The sequence below is a fragment of the Lissotriton helveticus genome, chromosome 1_1 (assembly GCF_964261635.1).
Source record: "Lissotriton helveticus chromosome 1_1, aLisHel1.1, whole genome shotgun sequence".
Lineage (NCBI taxonomy): Eukaryota > Metazoa > Chordata > Amphibia > Caudata > Salamandridae > Lissotriton > Lissotriton helveticus.
The window spans coordinates 1322440740-1322462565 of NC_136057.1; the positions used below are offsets into that span (position 1 = coordinate 1322440740).

The following is a 21826-nucleotide window of genomic DNA, read 5'->3' on the forward strand; positions in this document are numbered from 1 at the left end:
ATCCACCTCCAACACATCCACCTCCAACACATCCACCTCCACCTCCAACACGTGTTTGTGTGGCTCTGTGTGTGTGGGGGGGGCTCTGTGTGTGGCTCTGTGTGTGTATTGCCCCACTTTCTAGACAGGGTTTCGACTTTTGGAAAGACAACATTGAAACAAAAACTGTCTGGGGTACAAAAGATTGGCAAGTGCAGGGGGTAGAAGCTTTGTTTAGAGCCTGTATCATCCCTGAGCAAATTATGTTTTTGAATGACACTGTCCAACAAAGAAATGAACACTCCGACCATACCTACACCTGCAAGTAATAGCACTACACAGGGGGAGGTCGACGTACATGATATTTTGCATCACAACAGATCAGATCCTGAATGGACAAAATGGTTGTTTTTGGCTCATAGACAAACTGATAAAATCGATTCCTGAACAAAACACAGGGTTTCACGATCAATAGGCCAGACACACGCTATGTTCAAAAACAGCATCCAGGGGTAGTAACAACATACGTGTAGTGAAACTTTGCCTTGATTGGCTACACAAAGCTACACTACAGGATGTAAAACAGCACTTATCTTTACTCATAGAAGGCGCAGACCGTAGGGAATTCTTGCTGGGACCAAGACAACCGCTTTAAAAACGTTTCATATATGCCGTGTCTTGCCTGCTTATAATGAAATATGGAAGATTACCCAAGCAGAGACTGCAGAAAGAATATGAGAAATTGATCATATTAATTTAGAGAAATCTCTCGCTGTAGTAGACAATGGGTTAACGACTATCGTCCAAGATATATTAATTGGACAGCATTGGGTCTTCTGCCATAGACATCATGGAACAAGACTTGGTCATGTTGCAACATGGTCAGTCTCCATTACGTTCTACCATGCTATTAGGCTGGACGCTCCAAAACGTGCATTCAGGATATGTGCCTTGGCGTTTCATCAACACTACGTCACTGTTTTCAGAATTCAATCTCACTGTTAAGAGATCAAACTGTCACAAAGAGGAGCAGACTATACGGTGCGGAGCATTGAAAAACTTGAAAAATTACCATTCACAGTTGCAGAGAAACCAGCTACTGAGTGGATCATACATGGTAAAATTACTCTGCCCGTTACAATTTTCCATTTTCAGAATTCCCTAAAACATATACCAGCAGGCAAATATGAAAGGTTGGGTAAAGAATACATCAAGACATCCTGGGATTTACCTAACACACAGATGTTGGCGTGGGGGGCGTGAAGTGTTTCTTAGCTGTACTAACTGTGAAAACGCACTAAGCGGTTCTTTCCTTTGTCAGGGTATTAACTTACACGGGGCCTGTGATGGTTCCACTACAAACTTATCCCGTCACCTGCAAGGCTCACCAGCTGCAGTGATTAATCTAATTTTTGGACAACTTTCAAATGGAAGTTACCTCATGTTGAATGATCACAGCTGCTGTGGCATGTTGCCACGTATTCCATATCTAGTAACGGTTACATCCAGGGTCACTTGCTGTATGCAAGTCTTGTTTCCACAAATACAGACAGTCAGGGAGTCGCCTTTATGGCCTTCACTGAACATCTCTTCTATACGAATTGATACTCTAAGCAGAATGAAAGCCATTCTATTACAACAAACAGTGCCACTGACCTCGGCCAAAGAAACCTATGATCTACAAGTGGCAAGGACTTCAGCCGAGATGCACGCCCTTTTGAATACAAACTGCCCTATACATTTCTCAGAAATGTTGGAACGTATCTCAAACATGTCTCATACGAGCGGTATTGTACATGAATTTAAGAGCGTGTGTTCAGGACTGTTAGCACCTTTTCAAGCAGCCCCCAGAATAATTCCCAACTTCGTGCACTGTGTTTGGCGGATTGCCACTACTTTTAGCACCCGTTGCAGGGATCCTATTTTTGCTCCTACTGCTCCGATATGGCAAGCCAAATCACCAGCGTCACTCCAGGCACCATAGAGAGCGCTCTATTGGAGATGAAGTGTCGAGAGCGCATCGTCCAAATTTTAGGCTTACCTAGTCTACGAGAATTAAATACCACAGGGTTTCTGTCATTCAGACCAATCTGGCTAGATAGCATATTACCTGTTCTACGCTGCCTGCTTTGCGGTGAAGAATGAGTACTAGACATCTGTCTAACACTCCCATCAGTCATGCCTACGGATATCGATACTCTTCTGGACCCGGTAACGGTCCATGCTCTGTGTTGTCCCCAGCGGCTACCAATTCGGATGACGGCATTCACTGAGATCTCACAGACGCAAATTGCTACTGCTGAGGTACGAGAGGAAACAGGCGCACAGGTAACATCCGATACGAACATTGCTGATGCAACCAATGCTGACGGCGATGCTTCACATCTATGTGCGGTTAGTCTTCTAACCGAGGTAACTCAACTGTCACCTACAACGGTAGATTACTTTTTGTCTACAGGATTAGAAGATTTCATAATTTCTCCATCCCCATACACTGACTTTTGATTCAGCACACAGTGTACCGGAAAGACTCTGAATTTGGCCTTCATTTTTTTCAAAACAAAGACTAAACTTGGAACTTTTTCCTATGATTTTTTCCAAATTTGAATTTTTTTTTGCACAGTAATCTGCTTGCAGTAGAAATATTCATAGAGAACAGAATTATTTGAAACACTTTAAGACAAGATGTCACCTTGTCAATAACAATTGTTTTATGGATCTTGACATGAAATGGTTTCGGCTTTTTTCTTCTGTATTTACTAGCCATTTCATAATGTGTGTGTGTATATATATATATATATATATATATATATATATATACGCACACACATACATACATATATATATATATATGTTCATTCATTTAGCATTCACTGTGAATATATGCTTGGAATGAGACATTGCTTTAATATGTACAGCACCATTGCATTGTTGGGGGAGCTTCTTGTGCAAAATGACAGACATCAAGAAGAGTTGAGAACTAAGGTTTGCCAAAGCTTCGTGACCATGTATGGAAGGAGTAGGAGAGGAAGAAAAGCATAGGCAGAGATCTATCTATAACCAGTTCACTCAGAGCATTAACTCCAACCCCCCCCCCCCCCAAAACCAAGTACAGGAGTAGGACTTGCAGATTAAGTTTGCACTCATGGATTTGTGGCAGTATCCAGCTGAGCAGGTCTGCAAAGAATATGTGCACTCGTGGAAGGTACTCGGCAACGAGGAATATCTGATGGTGTATCGTTAAATACTGTAAAAACTCTGCGTTAATGCTGATGTTGAACCAATTATGGCAGCTAGGTAAACTGAAGTTATCAATATATTCAAAGCACAAGTTGACCACCTCCACTGACTAGCTGCTCATTAGTTATACATTAAACACAAAAGCGAGAGGCAACAAAAACAAAGTGTAAACAAAAAAGATTTGTACAGAAGACAACGAAGATAAGATTAGTGGGTCATTTTTGCTTGTATCAGTCTTTTATTAGTGTTCTTCTTCAGAAAGCACAAGTGCAGTCAATGTATTTCGCCATAACAAAGGCTTCCTTCAAGGCAATTCTACATATTAAGCCCGTAGCCAAACTTATCAGCCAAACTGCATAAAAGTCACAAGGGTCAACCAATCATCCTTTGTCCCTTGTGATCATCCGGTATGCACTTTTTATTGGTAACAAGTTTGTGTACATCAAAATTTGAAAAATTAATATTCTTTATTGTAAGGTTTGAAGTTGCGCATTCAAACTTCTAGAGTTAGTCATCCAACCCGTGTTCAGTACATAAGCACGTACAGGTCTGCTGTATGTGAATATGTGCCAAATGGTTCAAACTTATAGCAGGAAAGTGACTACACATAGGGCTGACCTAGTGATTGTGATCTAGAACGACCTCACAATTTTAGAACGACCTCACAACTTGTCGCAGGACCTCAGTTTCAAATGTGACCTCTTAAGCTTGCTGACTTAAAGCTTCGGCTCTTGCTTGCTGGCTGATTTCAGGTACATGAGGTTATGAGTTACTTTTCTGAAACCCCAAGTTGGCTTTAGCAGCATCATTCAAGTTTTGTCACCTGTTGAAGGGAGTCCTCCACTACCATGCCAGACAGCATGTTAGAGATTTTCTCCAGTGAATGGGGTATTAACAATGTTAGTTTATAAATTACGTTTAAAACTGGATTGTCCTACCCCACCCCACCCACGTGCATCTTTCTACTAGTAGCACCAGTGTAAATATGCGTTTGCTGTAACTGCGGAGTCTAAAGATGGTTTCAGGCATGCTCTTGCTTTCATCTCCTGCACTATTGTCTTTGTTCTCTATTTTCTTATCAGAGGTGTTGCATCAACTCAATTTCTTCTCATTGCAGATGGCCAATTACTACTGAGTGAATTTGAGCTAGGAATCTTCCTTCCTTTTCGTGTTGCTGCCTGTTCCATCTTCCAAGCAACAGAATCAATTATTTTACTATCCTCCTCAGGAAGCAGGCCGGTTGATGCTGGTGCATTCACCCTCTTAAGCTGTGGCTCCAGTGAGCAAGTCAGCAAGCACAATACCATTTGTTGCAAGTAGCGACTTTGGGGATGGTTAATACTTTTTTCTACCATGTGACTGCTATAAATGACCTTACCTATCCATATGGACTGGGTAACAATGACGTTACATTCTTCCTCTGCAGAAGATGTAGCAGCACCAGTAGGAAACTGAGATCTTCCTGTCTAAATAGCTGCTCTATAGATTAATACATGGTACAATGTTAAGTCATCTTGAAGGACTATATTACATTTGATGGCTATATATCCACCTCCTTTTCATGAGAATCTACCTCTATTTCCTCCCAGAGAGGTCTTCTGGGTCTTTTTCTTCTGAATGTTGGGAAATGTTGCTCAGATTTAGCCTCCCATTCTAATTCCTCCTCTGTTTTTTGTGTCTTATTGTCACATGTATTTTGTAGTTTAGTATATCAAAATCTTTTTATTTTTTTTGTTAACACTGCCACTTTGGTCCCAAGTCCCAACTTCTTTTATTTCGACCAGCGACACTTTTCAAGGGGTGGTGTATCTTTCTTTTACTTTCCTGCAATCCTGCTATCTTTTTAGAGTAGAGTTAGAAATTATAAGCTCATCCAGACAGGTGAATTTCTTTTGCCTCAGTGGGCTCCTTTTTATTGTTGCTTCCATCAACTGCAAATTGTTTATCCACGTCGAGTGAGCTTTCTTAGTCATTGAATTAGATGAACAAATTGACCCCAATAGGCTTTCCTTTTCAGGCATTGTAGATTCAGGCTTTTCAAGCATTGACAATCTTTTTAGGTAAATTCATTAAATGGATTATCAGATTACCAGACCCTCGGCATTGTCTGTCCTCCGAGAACTCATCAAATGCCAACCCCAATTGGTTTAGGAAATGCTCATTTGCTGTTCTCATAGCATACTGTGCCCAAAGCCGTTTCTCTGTCACTGTTTTTTTTTATTTGTCTTTGGTTGGAAGACAATACAAGCTTTACACCCTTCAGACTATGGTCCAGAGATTAACAAATGACACCCATGCTAACAGTCCTCCAGCATTTTTTATATTGAGAACGTATTACACATGTACTAATTAGGTCTGTAGTGTGAAGGAAGGCCACTGATTACTCCGAATGCAGGTTCTTATTAGAGGTTTTACACAGTTTGCAGCACTTTTTGGTAGGTTTGTCAGTGACTTGAGCCCCTCAAACACACAAAAGAAAAGATTGACTTAAGAAGATCAAAACCGCTTTCCCCTTCTAATTGTTGGAATTAATCAAGATAAAAAGGTTTTTCACTAGGCAAAACAGTTGATTACAGTGATGGAAACATTGAAGTTCAGCTAGGTCTCCCTACAACTCAGATGCTTTAGTGTCACATGTTGGAGATATTGCATATAATGCAACTTTACATTGGTTAATTGTAACAATATACAAAGTATGGATAGAAGGGATTCTCAGCCCAAGGAAATTTGGGAGTCAGATTAAATAACTGAGTAACTCAAGCATATGAATCTATGGAAGATCCAATGCTAGAGAAGTTGGCTAATTTTGGTACCCAATTACTTGCCCTCCAGTCCGCTAAGCAATCCGACAACAAACTGTAGGCTTTGCTGAGATCAGTCTCAAAATTGCTTCACCATCACCAATGGCAGCAACCACTACTACGGACTAGGGAGAAATTGGTGTACCTGGCTCAAACATCAATAGTGCTCTTTGGTCGTTCTGCGTCTCAAAGCCCAAAATCAATAAGGAATACTTGGTCATGTGTACGCCCCACGGATTCGCTCACTCATTAGCAAGGAACTGTTGTCCCCTATAAACTTTTACGAGGCCTATTTCTGCTCAAATTAACGTTTAAACCCCTAATTTTCAGTTTGCATGAGCTCCCACACTGTTCAGGAGACTCACGGGATAAGCAGACCAAGTTCATGGTGATAAAGGGTGTAACCACCCCCGACTCTCCCTGCAGCTGGTAACAGAAGCTCAGTTACTAAGTCCAGCTTGTGGCGAGTCTTACTGAAAGTTATGATGTTCCAGTGCTTAAAAAAACACATTGAAACAAAAGTTTACCATAATGGTCTTCAAAAGTTCAGTCTTTGATACTTTCACCTTTCTTTTGAGAGGTCAGTCATCTCTCAAGCCACTCATTGCTCCCTTTGTTGGTGATTTACACAAAGGCATCTGTAACAGTAGTCTAGCGTTGTCTCTTCATCTTCAAAGATGCCTTAGCCAGAGTTAGAATGTTTCTCAGCTATGGTGGCATGTCAAAGTGGGTGAACTCTTTGTTCACGAGCCAGGATTCTAAGCCCAGACACTAGGTTATGATGGAGAACTTGATCAACAGAGAGGAGGTTGGAATGTGAGCCAATACGTGTGAGAAGCTTCGAAAACATGAAGCAGGTCATTTTAACCAATACTGCTTGAGCCAAGAAGGAGCTGAAAGTAAGATTCAAAACTACTCTCACAACTTTGCTGACAGTCCTTGCTACAAGGGGAAGGCAAATGCAGTTTCCTGTGCCATGGTATTAAAAAGACATCTTACCCGCGACTCAGGTCCGCCATCAGCATTTTTGTTGGCATTCAAGGTGAAAATATCCAGGAAGGCAGTACACATTGTAAAGATGGGTTTGGGACCAGCTCCCATTTGTGACATTCTCTTACCCTGCTAACCTTCTTGAAGCAGTACTCGTTACATATATTACAGAGTCAATCACAGCTACGGATGCTCATGCTTTTCAAGGACATCCTTCGCTGTCTCCCCTCCAGAATCATGTGCATGTACGGTGCAGTGTCTAACCAGACCTGGTCATTGTATCGTCAAAGGATGGCCTAGGAATTGGTGTTCCTTTTAGAAGTGACTGCCATAAAGGACATTTTTCAACATAATCTATTCTCCTGCGTGTCAGGACTGGTGCAGCGGGTTGCAAGACTGATCTATTCTTGGCTGCCTGCATCACTGGAATCTGCCATCAAGAGGCCAATGATGCTGGCAAGTCTGTTAGCAGGAGCTCTATATATTTAATCAAACAGGATACCACTGCAGCAACATTTGCTGGTGTCTGCATCATTGTGATTCCTTCCTGCTAGATGTGATCGTTGATTCAGCCCGGACATTTCTGTGACCATCCAAAGACAATGGAAATAGTTTCCTTAACAGACATCAGCAGTTTTTAAGTACTTCGATGTGCTTTGCAATAGGGAGCAGAACCAAATGGTCTTGCTCAAGAGCAAGGTAGTCGAGTAAGACATGTGGCATAGGTACAGCCCTAGTATGTGAACTGTAATGCCACAATGACCCTTTGTGGCTCATGTTAGGATTTTTTTTTATCTTTGCTCCACAAACCGGCTTGAATGGGAATGCGTGAGGGTCACATGCTAATTTAGAAGAGTTTCTATACCCGAAACCATAAATACATTAAAGTAATTGGTTTCTTTTGCAGAATGAAACTCTTCCAGATTCACATACTTTGCACGGTGAGCGCGGAGACACAGCGTCATCAAGGTTAAGCTGTTACAGATACCGAGGAGGGCCGTGGTACGAGCGGAATGTGAGGAGGCGGCGCTGAGAAGTGCCGGTGAGCTGGACGTGCCAGGTGCAGAGACACAAGGCCACGGTGCACAGCAGTGGTGTGCCTGCTCCGGAGGACTCAGAACTATAAGTAAGGCAGCCGGGGCAGTGGGGGGCACACAGATTGACTCCGGACTGAAAACAAGGCCTAGTCCGCGGTAGGTGCTTATAGGAGGCCAGGCGGGGGAGATGTGAAGGAGGGCCCTGCAGATAGAATATACTATGAACCTGGTAACCCAGTGAGCTGACTCCTGGCACTGGAGCAATAGTAACAGTGAGGGGTGGAAGGTGAGCTTCCCCCCGGGATTGGAGGGCACCTGACTGGGGGGAAGCCAGCTTGGAGCCAGGAGGGCGGCCCCAGGACGCAAGGCTAATGAAGTCTGAGAGAGTAGGTTGATTAAAGTGCGACAGACATTGCCGAAGGGATGCAACGGCCTCCATCTTACATCACATGGAAGAGGTGAGAACACTCTGCAGGCAGAAGGGGAGGGACAGCACCTCTCCAGACCGTACCAGGAGGGAGACGATTGTGGGACCGTAGTCAGACAAAGCAGGGGGCCACGCAACTAGTGGAGAGCAGGTAAGATTAGAGGAGCCTGGAGAGAACGTATGGCCTTATGACGTCAGAGCCCCCACTAACCCTACCGTGCCTAACTCAGCCCACGGGGCCATCTGGGAGACGGCACTGGAAAACCTAATACTCAGGGGCCGGGAAGTGGCCTGGAAGCTATACAGCGCAAGCTGAACTAAACTAGCAGAATGACTTCCACCCGTCCTTAAAAAGAGGCCAGCATTAAATACCTCCTGCAGAAACCTGGGGGCAAGCGACGGAAGAGTCAAGCGACCGAGTTGCCACCATCTCAGGCAAGGGAAGAGGAACTAGGTCACGCATATCAGGGAAAGGAAGAACCGATCACGCAGCAATTCATGGAGCAATCGTTCACCTCGCTGAGTGACGACTTGGCGGCACTGCGCCAGGAGGTCTCCGCGGACTTGAAACAGGTCAGCGGATATAAACGTACTGCAAGACCGTGTGGATACCCTGGAGAAGGCAGGCGACGGCAGGGAGGAAAAACTTAATTCGCATGCAAGAAAATTGATAGACCTGTGAGATCGGAATGAGGAATTAAGCCTGCATCTGGAAGACCTGGAAACAGATCCCGGCGCTCGAACGAACGCATTAAGGGAGTTCCTCTACGCGCAGATGCTGGGAAACTAAAAGACTGTGATCCGACTTTTTAGATTTGTGGCCCCAGTGCTGGAAGATCAGGAGATTGCTCTGGATCGCACACATAGGGCTGGAAGTCCGGTAAGGAACCCTGGCCAACCCCAGGATATTCTCACATGCCTTCACTCTTCTCGCCAAAAAGAAATTATGGCAGCCACCCGGGATAAGGCAAACATTCAATTCGAGGTCCTGCAAGTGGGCATCTATCTAGATCTCTCCCAGTTTACACTCCTGCGTCGCAGAGCCCTGCGTCCTGTCACTACTTTCCTGCGAGACCACGAAATACGCTACAGGTGGAGACATCCAGTCAAGCTACTTTTCGTGTGGGACAAAGAAACACATGGGGTGAGGGCTTTGCAAGAGGAGCAGAAAGCACTGGGATTGGACTGTGGCAGGGGAATCGGACCGGGCGAGCGAGGCTGGTCTGGAACAAGTAGGGAAAAAGAGAGGATGATGCCGCACTGGGAAGATATTGCACACACGACGCTCAGAAACGGAAAGATCGAAGGAACGAGCGGCACTTCTTAAGCAATTGCAGGATGGAGAGGGCGGAGGAGACCAGGCAGAAGAATGAACGGTCTTCATGGACTTTTACCTGGATCCATAAGCATGATTGCGGGGTGGGAGGGGGTGGGGGTTTGGGGGGGCTGGAGATCCCTGGTTGAGAACTGGATATGGACGCTGCGGACGGCGCCCGCTTTTCATCCATCGAGATATCAGATGGTGCTGCATTGTCGCCAGATAGATGGACCCATGTGCCAAGGCGCTACTGGTGCCTAGGTTGAGGAAGCCTTTTTGTTAAAATTACGAGACGAACTTCACTCCAATGATTGTGATCCACCCCAAGAGGAGGGACCAGGGTCATACACATCAAGAATATACCAAGCGAAGGGGAGTAGGGGAAGAAGGGAGGAGCCCTGACATGAAGCACAGACATTCATATTGCTCCAATGGCGCCCCTTAACACCTTAATAACAGTAAGTCTCAATGTACGGAGCCTTAACTTCCCAGCGAAACGAAGGGCACTCCTGGCGTACCTCAAAGAAGTAAAATGCAGTATCTGCCTTCTGCAAGAAACGCACCTGGGACGTTCAGATTGGGCACGACTTTGGTCGCGCTGGTTTGACCACTAATTCTTCTCGTCTCTACCAGGGAAGAAAGCAGTGTGGCAGTACTTTTCGCAACACACTTTCTAAGTAGGATACTGGGGCTACAAACAAATACAAGGAAGTGTGCTGGCACTCCGGGTGGTTGTGGGAGGCATACATGCACATTGGCATCACTATATGGGCCCAATGAGGGATAAGAGGGATAAGAGGGATTTCTTAGGGAAACAATTGGCTCAATCCTAGAAGACTCGGGGGAGAATCTTATAACGAGGGCGAGGGGGGGGGGGAGGGGGAGAGAAGACTATAATATAGCACAAGATCCCACTCTAGATAGAACCACACAACGGACGGGCACTTGGGAGCGATGTCGGCATCAATGCTGTGCTGGCTGGCAGAGGTGGGACTTGAGGGTGCATGGCGATGGTGTAATCCTACGGCCTACAACTATACTTTTTTCTCTGCAGCACACCAGTCCTATACCCGGCTTGATTTCTTCCTCACTACACCACGAATTATTCAAGGGAAACTAGACACCTCTATAGGCACAGCATCACTTTCGGACCATGCACCCATTAACCTCTCTTGGCGTCTAGAAGGGGACTACCAGAAGCATAGGCTTACGTATGACGCCAATATAAAAGATACAAGAGGCCATACAATCCTTTCTAGAGAGCAATGATGATGGTCACGCGCACATACACTTACTATGGGACACATTGAAGGCGGTCATTCTGGGACGGTTTCTCGCAATAGCGGACAGACTGAACAGGGACAGGAAAGAAACGAGCATTGGAAATGCAACAGGTCCCGCATTGACATTAGTTTGAGGTATTGACATTGTAAATGACAGGTTTTTTTTCCCCGTTTTCTTTTGTAAAACAAATAAAAGGCATTGAAACTTTAACCTCTTCGCCGCGGCGGAATGACATTTTTTACGCGTGCGCAGGTTGGGCAGCCCCTGGCCGTCCTCCGCATCGAAGAGGTTAAACAGATACCATTGCTATTTTTTAAGTTGCAAAGAGGAAACTGCTGGAGTCCTTGTTCTTGGCCAGTGGAACAATCGCTGCGAGGGGCAAGTTGTTGCTTATTTATCCTACACAACTAACAACCACTGGCAAAGCCAATAATTCTGGCTTGCAGGTGTAATGTTATTTGTTGTAGTATATATCTGGATGCAATAACAGAAGCAGCAAAATACCAGTCGGGGTCACACTATGCTAAGCACAGATTTTTAGCTTACATGTTTTTAAGCCACACCCTTAATTACATTAGCCATGCCCCTTTGAGAGAGCTTCAGTTTTTTCAGCCCTGGTGGAATCAAATGTAGGCAGTCTTTGTGTGCATCCTATTTAATACGTGGTAATACCATGAGGGTATTTCTAATATATGAGCCTCTACACTCGTATATTTCACAAATGAAGTACTCATCTGCACAGAAAGAAACGTATATATTATCCATTCGTAAATGCATATCAGTGCCTCGCCATGGGTTTGAAGCACTATATAAATGCAGCAATAATACAGTGCAATGAGCGTCTGGCTCCTCAAACGCCTCTTCACCCTTAATGAGACATCCCATGTACCTCTCAGGCCGCGTAGAGATGGCGGGAGACATGGGGGAGTACGTATGGAGCCCTGCTAAAGGAAACGCGGAGGACCCTCCAGATGTGCACAGCTGTGCTGTATGCAAGGCCCATGAGTTTGGGGGGGGGGGGGGGGGGGGGCGATGCCTTTAAAGAAGAATGTTAACAGAGGCTTCTAGGGAATCCAGCCTCTCAGAGCTTGGCTGAGTTGCCGCTACCCCCACACGGACCCTCTGCAGCGGAGCGACCCCCCTACCCCTCGGAGGGACACATTTTGAAAGCGCCCTTCCAGCAGGCACGGACGTTTGATCAGAAGGGTGTCTGACACCGAAATGCAGTTATGAGTGGAATCACGAGTGTTTTGTTTTGCGCCATTTCAAAGTGATTTATCACCATTACGTTTCAGCTTTCTGTACATGTTAGTTGGTATTTATCTGCATATTGAAAACGAACCAGCTGCTACAGCATTTTTTCATCTCATTCTTCCTGTGATGCACACCTCCATCCCTCGACCTGCCCCCTTCACGTCCTCCTCGCCACCATCTCACACACCAATGCCCTTTTACCCCGGCACGTGTAATACTTGGCCCGAGGGAGATGGCAACAGCACGCTGTGGCGCCTGGGGTCCCAGGACGAGGTGAGAGAGCCCGGCTGAGGCGAATTTTAAACAAGCTGTCGGCATTGTGAGGAAAATACAGTGTGTCCCGGCTAATGAAGGAGACCGTGTAACGCCGCAAGTGAAAGCTCGAGTCCGGGTGGGCGGGGCCAAAAGTGAACAGGGCGGTAACAAGGAGGGACTAAGAAGCCTCCTTTTCAATCAGAAGCCAGAGTTTAGCATGGATGATGCCACCCAATCAAAAAGAAGGGCGGGGCTTCAAGTCCCCTTCGGAAAGCGTATTGATGACAAAAAGCCCTTGCAGAGCGAGGAGCGTATGCGCGCTCCAGCGTAGTCTGCGAGACCTACAAAGGGACCGATTGGAGGGGCAGGTGAAAGAGCTGGAAATTATGCACCTTGATAGGGGGTTAGTGCAGGTACGGCGCCAGCTTAACCAATGTTCGCAGGCAACTGAAGGCGTTGGATCTCGATAGGTCTGAGTATTCTATACTCCGCACTAAGCAACGCTTTTATGAAGGTGGAAACAAGGCAGGGAGGCTGCTGGCGTGACAGCTGCGTTCCCAAACACTCTAATGCCATATAGTGGAGATAGAAACAGCATAGGGTAGCACAGTACAGGGGGATGACCAAATAGCCCTCGAGTTCGAAAACTTTTACACAGCCCTTTACACGGTAGACCCCTCCAATGAAGCAGCTGCATGTCGCCCAAGCAGAGGTCGCCTTTCTCCCGGCCATTGACGCAGACAAACTAGACGCAGACATCACAACAGATGAAGTGCTGAGGGCGATTCAAGGTCTTGCGTCGGGCAAAGCCCAGGGGAAGATGGGGTTTCCTCACATTTTTACAAGATCCTAGCCCAAGCTTGATCCCGATATTCACAAGACTTTTTAATTCCTTTAGCACTGACGAAACAATACCCAATTCTATGCGTATGGCTACAGTGGTAGCCCAGCCAAAGCCAGGGAAAGACCCGAAGAAATGTACATCATACCGACCCATCTTGATTCTGAATGTGGATCTTAAATTTTTTACCAGCATACTAATAGCTCGACTAGCACCACAAATGCAGGGGCTGGTGGATCCCAATCAGTCTGGATTTATTCCCAAAGAGGCCGTAGCGATGGCACGAGATGCTTATGCCTCCTTATCGACAAGACCCATGTTGGACTTGGCCCTTCTGGCAGGTTCACCCCCTAAACTTTTTGCTTTTAATGGTGACCTGTTGAGTGTGATTTTTGGGTTCTGCGCACTTTCACTGTGTCCCAGTGGAAAGTGCGTGCGCACTTTGAGTGCATATGGTGAGATAGGCCTGCCCTCCCATAGGAATGCATGGCGAATGTATGTGTCCCTGGTAGTTCCTGATGCGTGGGGTGTACAGGCTCGAGTCTGGTATGTGCACTCGTGTGATTGAATGCTGCGAGATGATGTATGCGGCATGTATGTGTCTAGTGTGGAAGTGCCACTTCTAGACATGGCTGTACGTGTGCTGTGAGGGTGCTGGCGTGTGATTGGCTGGAGCTGGCTGGGATGCCAGGCTCCATGAGTCATGATGGGTCTGCCCGGTGGGGAGTGTGGAGATTAGCATGCTGATGGCTGGGGAGGAGTGCACCTGTGTCCTGAATGGGGCTGGGCTTTCCCCACACAATGCTGGCTCCGCCCCCTGTGGTGCGTCTAACGAGCCTAGCCTCCCTAGTGAATGAAAAGGGTGGTTGAGCCCATCAAGGGTGCTCCAAAACCAGCTGCGACTGGTTTCTCCCCCACCCTTCACCTACAGACAAAGGGTTTTTAAGTATAAGAAGGGGCTGTGTCCCCATGAATGTTGTTCTTTCCTGATCCTACTTGTGGGGGGCTGCTGCTGCTGGTGCCAGGAGGAACCGCCACTTGGACTGCCTCCCTGCCTGGAGGGCAAGTGAGCTGGCCCCTGGCCCAGCCTTGACCCCCCCCCTGCCTTGCTGCATTCCAAGGACTTGCTCCGGGACCTTTTGGCCTCTAAAGCGCCTGGAAGTGCTTTACCTGTGCTCATAGGGCCTGGGAGCTCTCTATTTTACTTATAGCGCTTGAGAGCGCTGTACTTTCCTTCTAAGCGCCTGGGAGCGATTTCATGTCCTTTTAGCGCTGGGAGCGCTGTAATTATGCCCCCCAGCGCTTGGGAGCGCTTTATTTTCTGTTAGCGCCGGGGTCGCTTTATCTTTTAAAGCCGGTGCCCACCCGGCATTGCCCCTGCTGGATTGTTGTCCCGAGGGAGCCCACGCCTCGAAAATCACCGCCGCAGCCCAGGGGTATTGAATCCGTTGCCGGGGCGCTGCCTAGTGCGACCCGGAAGTGCCGCCTCACCCCGCCAGGGCCGCGCTGCTATTGGCTGCCCTCAGCAGCGCGACCCGGAAGTGCCGCGGTCCGCCTGGTTGTAGGCGGGGCCTCGGGACAGAAAGAGAAGAGCCTGCGAGACCAGGAAGAGGTGCTGCGGCTACCACGAGGACAGGAGCGGCGCCGACACCCGGGCCACCAAGAGCTAGGGAGAGCCCCGGGGTGTGACCAAGAAGGACGTCTGGCCAGCTGGAGGGGTGAGAGAGCGCTTCCCCTACCGCTCCAGGACCGGGAGCAAAGGAGAGTCCCCACGTCCAGAGGCGGCTGCAGGCAGGCCCCCGACATTGACCGGATGAGGCACCAGACCGGTGAGTGGGGCCCCGGTGTATTGCTTGGGGGGGGGAGAGGGAGGGCGTCGGGGCACATTGCCGGTGCCCGCCCCCCCCCCCATGGTGTTACTCCAGCTCTGGGAGCATTTTGTCATTTACAGCCCATGAAGGGCTCAGGGGGCAAAAGTGGTGACGAGCCCTGAGAGGCTCGTGAGGGCATTTTGATTCTTGCCCACGAGAGGCTCAAGGCGCCAGATTTGTTGTCAGAGCCACGGAGGCTCTAAGGGGCATTGCATTGGTCAGAGCCTGCGAGGCTCAAACAGGGCACATTCTTTACGAGCCCTGAGAGGCTCTTGAGTGCCCCCATTGTTGGTTAAGAGCCCAGCGAGGCTCACAGGGGCCAGTCATTTGTTTAGAGCCCTGAGAGGCTCAGGGGGACCTTTTATTTGTTATGGGCCTGGAAGGCTCCAACGTTGTCCCCACCATTTTCACCAGTTGCCCAGCACTTTGTGGGCAACTGCCACGTTTAGGCCCCTGACTCTGGGACACAGGGCGTCCTAGCCCCAACAAGGCCAGTTGGCCTAGGGACAGTCACAGGTGGTGACTAATGTGAGTTTTGCGCAACTTGTGATTTACTTGCTAAGGTGATTTCTGCGCAATTGTTATTTCCTACACCTCAATGTTTTTTAGGCATCATGTGTTTTCCTTCCCTGCACCTCAATGTGTTGTTAATGCGTCATGTGCCTTGTTCCTTACACCTCTGAATGTATGTTATGCATCATGTGTTATGTGCTTACACCCCTACAGGTATTGTGATACTTAGGTGGTTGTTCTCCTAGTACAGGTGGTGCTAGTGAGGTCCTGGTTACCAGTGGTTACTGGTTGTGTGCTATTTCTTGCTACAGTGATTTTCTATGCTATGTTCTATTTCTAAAAGTGCTAAGTTCTAAAAGTGCTGATTCCTGACAGTGGTCAAGGTGGCTCGGTCTTGTACATATCCCCTGTAAATTCTGCCCGTGCCTGTTGGCACATTGTAAAGTGTGTGTTTTCATCTAATGTGTTTTGGTAATACAAAGGCTATTTTTACATATAACCTTGTGTGGAGTTTCCTTTGCGGTGGGCCTTGGGTGTTGTTGCTGGGGATGCATGCGCAAACACTTAACTCACATTGCCTCAGAGTTTAGCCTTACTGCTCGTGCTACGTTACCAAGGGGGTGAGCAGGGGTTATCTTGGCGTGTAACTCCCTTGCCCGGACGTGGGAATGGTGGTCTCGGACTGACTTTGGCGCAAGCCCTGGCCAGCCAGGGATCCCATTTTTAACAACCCAGCGCTCTCATAAACCGACCTTGCTTTTAACGCTTGACGCAGAGAAGGCTTTTGATCACATCCAGTGGCCCTACTTGCGCTTGGTATTAATGTGATTTGGCCATGGGCCACGGTTCTTGAGGTGGGAGAAATAGCACGTATAAGGCACCGGAGGCATTATTGTGAATAAAACCAGGTCTCAGCCTTTTAAAAATTAGGAGGGGTACACGGCAGGGGTGTCCACTCTCTCCCCTACTGTTTCCTCTGTATATGGAGCCCTTTGCGGAGTGTATCCGACACCATGCTGCAATTACCGGAATCCATACGGGGATAGGGAACATAAGATATCTCTCTCCGCAGACGACGTAGTGCTATTTATTACTCAACCGGATACCTTCATACCCCCACTCATGCAGGACTTTGCTGACTTCTGTCAGGTCTCTGGCTTTAAAATTAACATTCATAAAACACAAGCGCTAAGCCTCACTACACCAAGTGCCGATGTAGAGCGACTAAAAATGTTTTTTCTCTTTGGATGGGCTGACTCAGGGTCCCTTATTTTGGCCTCCAAATATTTTCCATGTTGGATCGCACGGTGCTTGAGAATTATGATAACCTATTGAACAACACTGCGGCTGCCTATAGCGTTTGGAGACCACTCACATTGTCTTGACCGGGCAGGTTGGCAGCTGTCAAGAGGACGATACGGTCTTGTATACTGTAATGCAAACCCTACCGTTGCAAACCTCCCCACCCCCAGATGCTTGCCAAACTGCAGTACCTCCTAGTCTACTTTGTTTGGGGTGGTAAAAAAATGCTTGCATGGCATGCCAGAAAACCTATCTAGAACAAGCGGATGGGGGCCTGGGATTTTTCCCAATTGGTGCGATATCAAGCGGCCCAACTACTATACATGGTCGATGGTCTAGGCCAAAGTCCGAGAAGCATTGGTGCTTTATTGATCAGGCAATAGCGGGCATACACGTTGCGGTTCCATGGCTGCCAAGACGCCACCGCCTGGGGTTAAACATCTCCCCAGTGATGAGAGCTAAGATGACTGCGTGGGACAGGGTTTAGGTCCCATTGACTGCTTTTTATAGGTCACTGGGAGTTTCCGCTAGCACACCATGGACAAAGTTACCTCACATGGCAAGAGGCCAATTGCAAAAGGGTGGAAGATCTCTGCGATGAGAAAGGGATAATGGATTTCTCTCAGCTGGATACGGCCTCCCTAAAACAACATATTGGCAATACCTTGCCCTAAGGCGCTGGGTGACACAACCAAATTTGAGCATACATGCAGGGTGCACAATAACGAAATTAGAGAAATGGCTGATAACTAGAACCTCAGGCAAGCATTTATAATCAAACATACATTTTAATTACACCCACACAGCGCTGCAAGACACCAGCGCAGGTGGGAGACAATGCGCAAGAGAATTTTCCCCAATGGAATCGCAAGACATAGTCCATAGAGCTGGAGCTTCCTCTTGTAGCACGGCAGGTAAAGAGATGTTCCTCAAAATAGCGCATTACTGGTATTATACCTCGGACAGGGTGGCGCGATGGAAACAAGGTGCAGATGCTCATTGTTGGCGCCAATGCTGCCAAGTAGGCACGTTGACCCATCTGCTATGGGAATGACCCAATATACAGCCTTTCTGGGACGCCATACTGACGGACATCATCACTACATATGACACCGACCTACCACGATTTGCAAGCTACATACTTATAGGCCTTCCGAACACTAACATATCCCCTTAAATCGTGCTGAGGGCGCGCTATTACGCTGGCCTTGGGAGCGGCTAAACATATTGGCTAGATGGGGTAGGGAAGGCATTTCAACCAGGCTGGATTGGCTACATAAGTTATGGGAGGTGGTAGGAATGGAAAAGGTAACGGACAGCGTATCGCACAGGCTCCCCCCGCTTTCACAAAACCTGGAAATCCATAGTGGAGTTCCTATCCTCTGAATGTAATGAACTAACATGCCCTATATATTTAAGTGTGCTCTGACTTACCAGAGATCCCCCACAAGACTCAAAGATCGCCTCCCAGCAGGAACACAAGCCACATGATGACACCCCCACCAAGGGACATGAGATCGTAACCAGTGATGGACCCCATAATCCCCCTATTCTCTTCCCTTTTATCTCTTTAACTCGATCCTCTCGCTCTACTTTGCTATTTTATAAAAAATGTTGCCCATTGGCCGGTAGGTTGTAGATGGTGCTTTTTGTTATGAAAAATTCAAGAGGAGTTGGACTAACGGCTAGGGCGCTCGACCTCGGACCTGGGGATCTGGGTTCTAGTCTCGGTAACGACGCCAAAAACCTCCTGTGATTCTGGGCAAATCACTTAATCTCCCCGTGCCTAAAAATGAATGCGTGTCCTCATGTAACGTAACTGGTGCTATGTAAAGCGCTCTGATACCTGATTCAGTTCGGGTCTAGTTCGCGCTATATGAAACTCTGCAAAAAAATAAAAAAAAATAAAATAAAGTTGTCAATCTTAAAATCTAACACGTGCAAGGTGCTCTAAGCTACATTTGATGGTTTCTGTGGAATGACAGTATTGTGATACTTAGAGTCATGTGAAAAGGTATGACCTTTGGTAAGAATGGAGTTTTCATGACTAACTTGTTTTGTGTGTGGATATGAAGGCTTCTTGCAATGAGTGCCCTTAACCTCTCGCCACTAAGACCACCATTTTTAAAGTAAGGTGTTTTAGTGTGACTTTGTGCATGGGCATGTCAATCCTGCTAGAACCAAGTTACGGTTCCACTGCGGGGTCAGGTACTGTTCTTGCTGGAAACAGCCCTCTTGTTCTTTCCATAAACCTTTTAATTAAAGTAGCGCCTGAAAACTTGCTCAGCGTGTATTCCTCAAATATAAGCTGCAACTGATAAATGTACCCTCAGTTAAGTACAAGTTACTTACGTTTGGTAACGCCTTATCTGGTAGAGGCTATCTAGCCACAGATTCCTTACATATGAACTTTTCCCGAGGTTACAGACGGGATCCGGCAACTTATAGTGTTAAGTCTAGTGTGCTGTTTTACCCCTGAGGCGAAAAGCCGGGGGCTGCTAGGCTAGCTTGTAAATCTTGTTTTTAAACGCTGCTTTATCAAAATTTGTGCGCAGTCACTTGACTGAGGATTTTTAAAACATTGTGTGTACCTGTTGACTTGTTTTAACAATTTCTGCACTTTAGTTATTGTCCTCACCTTGCCCATGCCGCTCCTGAAACCCTATGAAACATCGTTGTAGTGGATTTCTGGACCGTGTTTTGAATCGCGACTCTGCTGTTTTCCCTTTGAGTGGGGAATCCTTGTTGGAATATATATATATATATATATATATATATATATATATATATACACACATATAAATACGCATAAAATAACCATATATATAGATAATATGCATATACATATACATATGCAGCCCAATATAACCATACTAGGCTCAAAGAACTGCCACAATAGCCTTTAAAATCTTTACATTTGCTAAATAAAGACATATAAAACACATTATATAATAATGTAAAGAAGAAAACACTGCCTAGGTTTTCTTTGAAACACACAACCTTTATTTTCAAAGGTAAAAACAGGCAGGATCATGGAGGCAGCTTTAGCCTAGATAGGCTGCATAGTAACAGAAAAATCTGGCGCCGTGCCTTTAAGACCTCTGTGAGCCTCCAGGCTCCCATCATGCACCACAGGTGACAGTTAGGTCAGTTCTTTTGGACGGCGTATAACAGTGTGAAAACTGCATGGGTAACATGTAAAAGAGATCGTTCTGATATTAGTCCGGGGAGGCGGGTGGGTGTGCTTATGACTTTGATGAGTATACCCCTGGAAGAGAACTAGGATTACAGGTAAGTAACTAATCCTTCTCTTCCAGGGGATACTCATCAATAGTCATAAGCACTGAATAGAGTAGCAAGCCCATCCCATACCCTGCAGACTAATATCAAGCTCTCTAAACGGTACACTCATAAAAATATTACCCAAACAAATTCCTCAGGGATGCTTGACCAACCTGAGCATCCGCCTGAGTATCAGAATCAAGGCAGTAATGGCGAGAAAAGGTGTGAACCGAACGCCATGTAGCTGCCTTACAAATTTCATCAACAGGAACATTTTTAAGCATTGCTATAGTAGCAGCCTTTCCTCTAGTGGAATGAGCTCTCGGTCTACCCGGGAGTTGTTTACGTGCCAATTGATAACATAACAAAATGCATGACACAATCCATCTAGAAATGGACCTCTTGGATGCAGGCAAGCCCGTATTCAGAGGACCGTAGTTTACAAACAAATGATCAGTCTAACACTTTTAGTTTTATCCAGGTAAAACTTTAAAACTCTTTTCAAATCCAAAGAATGTAGAGCTTTTTCAGCTGAAGAGCTCGGATTAGCAAAAAACGTAGGTAGTGTCACTGATTGGTTAATGTGAAAATCCGAGACTACCTTAGGAAGGAATCTGGGATGCGTCCGAAGCACCACTCTATTCGCATGGAAAACGAGATAGGGTTCTGAAGCACAAAAGGCCTGAATCTCGCTCACCCTGCGCGCAGAAGTGATCGCCACAAGGAATGACACCTTCCACGACAGATGTTGAAGGGAAGCCTTGTGTATAGGTTCAAATGGAGGACTCATCAATTTAGACAAAACCACATTAAGTTCCAAGGAGGTGAAGGAGCCCTCACGGGAGGATACACTTTCCTGAGACCCTCCAGAAAATCCTTCACAACTGGCATTTGAAAGAAAGAAACCTGAGTAAGGGACTTTCGATATGCAGTAATCACTGCCAAATGGACCTTAATAGAGGAATACTGCAAACCTGCTTTGGCCAAAGAAAGTAAGTATGGTAACAGTACCTGTTCCTGACCACAAATCGGGTCATGTCCTTCAGCAGCACACCACATGAAAAACCGCTTCCACTTGAAAGCATACGTCTTTCTTGTAGAAGCTCTCCGTGCCTCTCTTAAAATGTGCATACAGTCCTGGGAAAGGCCTAGATGTCCGTACTGGACGAACTCAGGAACCATACTGCTAGCTTCAGGGACGGCAGGTTGGGATGGAACACTCTGCCGTTCTCCCTCGTCAGCAGATCCGGACAGCAGGGAAGCCTCCGGTGCGGCACTTTGGATAGATGAAGGAGATCCGGGTACCACCATTGGCGAGGCCAATCCGGAGCTACAAGAATCATGTCTGTCTGCGACTTGTACAGTTTCTTGATCACCAAGGGAATGAGTGGAATCGTTGGAAAGGCGTAAAGTAATGTCTCTGACCAGTCCA

At 46.7% G+C, this 21826-nt stretch overlaps 1 protein-coding gene across 12 annotated transcripts in view; it reads right to left on the bottom strand.

The window, feature by feature from the left end:
- Positions 1–21826, bottom strand: part of WIZ (WIZ zinc finger) — a 731163-nt gene that overhangs the window by 12294 nt on the left and 697043 nt on the right. The gene's annotated exons all lie outside the window — the stretch shown is intronic.